Raw genomic sequence first — 3,909 nt, forward strand, 5'->3', positions numbered from 1 at the left:
TTTTACGTTATTAAAAACCGCTATATAACCGTAGTATACCTTAAATAATTAATTCACAGAATGGAATCGGAGCCTTACCTCAAGTTGAGCCTAACCCGTGGCTCTCTTTCTCTTGTTCCTTATATTTTTCTCTTTTTTTTTTCTAAGTTTAGAATGCTGAAAATGAAGCCCTCTAGAGCACCACCTCATCCATGAATCCAACCCAAAGAATCCACATGGAAGAGTGGAACCCACCTCAAGTATGTGTGTCACCTACTTGGTCCAAGTAGGTGCATCACCTACTTAGTCCAAGTAGGTTCATCACTTACTTGTTTCAAGTTGGTGCTACGTCTCCTTATTTCTCTTCTATGGGTTCGTAATCTCATCTCACTTTACAAGCCTATGTATCCCTTGCTACTTAAGCTCGATGTACACTCAAGTAGCTTAGTTATGCAAGACGTCCAAGTCGGTGGCGTACGTGAGTAAGTCGAGTCCTACGACCCATTACTTGGCCTCCAACTCCTTCTGGATTCTTATAACCCTATTTCCAACCTTCCCTATTATTGGGGTATCTTATTCTCCCCTCCTTAGAGTTATTTGATAGCGTTATAGATTATCCGACTCACATGATAACTTGTAAGAAACTTAAGAGCCTCCCCAGAAACTTAAGAAGCTTAAGAAGCGTTCCAAGGTACCAAAGTAAGGGGTGTAACATCCTTCCCCCCTTTAGAACATTCGTCCTTGAATGTGAACCAAAGCCTCCCTCCAGATCTTATATCGACTATATTGAGATTTCCTCTATCCCATTGCCATAACATATACTTTCATCGAGCAATCAATATCAGAGTTCCAAAGGTTAGGATTACTTGTAGACGTAGGGAATAAGTACGGATACTTGTGTTTCATTTCCTCTTTTGCTTCCCAGGGGGTCACCCATCCTAGTACTACTCTCGCTCAAGCACGCTTAACTTCAAAGTTCTGATGGGATCCGGTGCATTAGTGCTGGTATGATCGCATCCATCCCTTATGGGATCTCGTTTGAGGTTTAAGCATTCTCATTTACATATGATAGCGTCGGTTGATTTTCTCTTACGCTTACACTTCTCTTGTCCACTTCCCCCCTTTAGGGTGTATCTATGTCATTTTCTATTTATTTCTAACTTTCCAAATACATATGAGTCCTTTCCATCCTATTTAGTATATTGCGCTATATCCATATCTTCCTTTACATCACCTATACTTTAGGTTACCCATGTACGAAACCTTAATACAATCATGAGGTACTTAGAATCCTCAATATACAGTACCAACTCCAGTTTGAACACGGGTACTCAAGTAATATCCTTAATGTAGCAGTGCATTTAAAGCCACATTCCATTCACCCAATCAGTAATTAGCTCATCAACGTTTATTCCGGTGTATCAACTCAGTCGGTGCCTTAATATGTCGTTCTATCCAGATCTAGGTGTCTTCTCTTAATCATTTTCTTAGGATTACAAGTGTTTTCCAACTTCGTTTTACCATACCAGTATCGACCTTTCAAGATATATTACAATCCTATATCCCATTCTCCTTTTATTTCTAAGAAAATATGGGTAGAGTTTCCTCTGTATTTCTTACTATATCAACACCTACACGCAAAAAATGCCAACAATGCCTCACAAGGCCAACATATATATTCATATCGTATCATACCGCAACAACACAGGGCGCCCAATATCAACAATAGTCAAAAAATGATGGACTTACCTCATCTGCCCAACTCAAACTGCACCTATTACCCTGCCTTGTCTACTTTTCCTTTCTATTTTTAACTTCATGTCAATCGTACTTCAATACCTCACCTGACATATATCTTTCGTGCCTTTGCTTACTTGCGTGTTTTGTAAATTCCAATATCGTTAGTTACTTTGTTCTATCGATGTTGTCCTTCTGCTGAAATCACAAGTTAGTATGAGGAATTTCATTCCCTATGACTCGGCTCTATTGTACGATATTAGATATGAACGAAAGCTAGCATCCTAAATGTCCTGTAGCCTCCTGTTTATAGATGTGGTGCACAATACATCGATAAACAAGAATTTACTAGACACGGTCTGTAGATACTCTAAGGACGAACTACTCTGATACCACTTCTGTCATAACCCAACTTCGTAGACCGTGACTGGTGCCCGAGTAGCCCCACTTAGCGTGTTAGAAGAATAGACAAAAGTAGGAGTTAAAATGGGGTCACTAGAGAGCGCATGAGAACAGATATAGCACAAGAGGTTCGTTAAGGCCATCATGGAACAAAAAGCCTAAAACATATACACATAACCCACATCACAAGTCTACAGACCTCTACAGAATGATAGCCTATTCATATGATGGGACAGGGCCCCGTCGTACCCTTAACCAATATGTACAAATGTACAATAGAAAAGTTAGTATCAAAATAAGGCTCCAGACAAAGGAGTACGGCCAACCAACAGGGTGGATGTCCTAAGCGAGCGGATCAGCAAATTGAGCGTCTGTACCTGTAGGAATGTAATGCAGCCCCCTCGAAAAGAGGGGGTCAGTACAAACAATGTACCGAGTATATAAAGTATGGAATATAATAAGTAAAGACATTACCAGAATAGAAGGTGCAAAAATGAGCAAAATATCCAGAATACCAAAATGCTTTTAATAACCACAGATAATGTATGCAGAAGACATATGCCATATCCAGCCCTATTATGGAACTCGGTGAACAAATCGTGATCGCCGCCCCATCACTAGCGCCATAGCACATCATAACTCTAGAGTAGGGAATATTTCCATAAAAGATTATATCATATCAGATGGTCATATCAGATCATATCATGTCATATATGTACATGGCACATCATACCTCCACAAATTCCTTGTACAGGTCGTACCTGCCCCCTCACGTTGGGGCACGGCGAATAATGCAAAAAAGTATGCATGATAACAAATCCTTGCCCGGACTCAGTGAAAAAAGCATTGAGGCATCCACAAGTGGAGTAGTGAGAAACTAAATGCAATATAAAATACAAAACATTTCCACAGACTCGATAGCGTAACTCCAATGCCAAGTCATATAAGACAAATTGAGCGATAATCATAGTGCATGTCTTTAAGATGTCACGATGGTGTATGTCAAAATAGTCTTTATGAAATCGTTTCCATATTTCAAAATATATTATGGGACTTAATGGAATAATTAAAATAAGCTATCATTCAAAATCAAGACAAGAGTCATATAAAGTACCTTTTGAAAGTCACTATGGATTACATCAAAATGGAACTTCTGGAACTATATACTCGTATCAAAGCGTAATAAAATGTATTTTGGAAATCAAGAAATTGGCCATCCTAGTGGTTCTAGAAATAGGAACTTCCTTGGAATCATAAAAAAATTCATATATTTGTTTCATAATGACCATGCCAAAAGAAAGAATAAGCTTTACATACTTATGCCAAAATATGTCAAAAGAAGGAAACATTAGCTTCACATACCTCTTACGGATTATTCTTAACACGTTCGCCTCGTCGTCTCTTGAACCTATTTAACATGAAATTAATTCTAAGGGTAGTGAACTTAGACTTTCCAACTTGTAATTCTAACATCAATTACCCATAGGAACCAATCCCTTATCCATTCCCTTAGACTAGTTCATTACTAGTTCCAAAGTTAGCGGAAATCGGACAGCATCTCCCCTATAACTTGCCTTATTCAAACACCATTTTAAGCTCCAAAATTTAGAAGACAACCAACAACAACAATAAGAATCATATATAAAATTAAACCACTTCAACATTACACAACACAAACTCCAAACAACTCGCTTAAAACTACGATACTAAAATAGGTTTTTTAATCTCTATTTCATAAAACCTTTAACCACACGAATCAAGGATAGTGTGCTGAAACCAGAAGCACATACA

At 38.4% G+C, this 3,909-nt stretch overlaps 1 pseudogene; it reads right to left on the reverse strand.

The window, feature by feature from the left end:
• Positions 1-876: 876 nt before the first annotated feature.
• Positions 877-998, reverse strand: LOC129871814 (5S ribosomal RNA; annotated as a pseudogene).
• Positions 999-3,909: the final 2,911 nt, after the last annotated feature.

The sequence above is a fragment of the Solanum dulcamara genome, chromosome 10 (genome assembly GCF_947179165.1).
Source record: "Solanum dulcamara chromosome 10, daSolDulc1.2, whole genome shotgun sequence".
In the NCBI taxonomy this organism is placed as follows: Eukaryota; Viridiplantae; Streptophyta; class Magnoliopsida; order Solanales; family Solanaceae; genus Solanum; species Solanum dulcamara.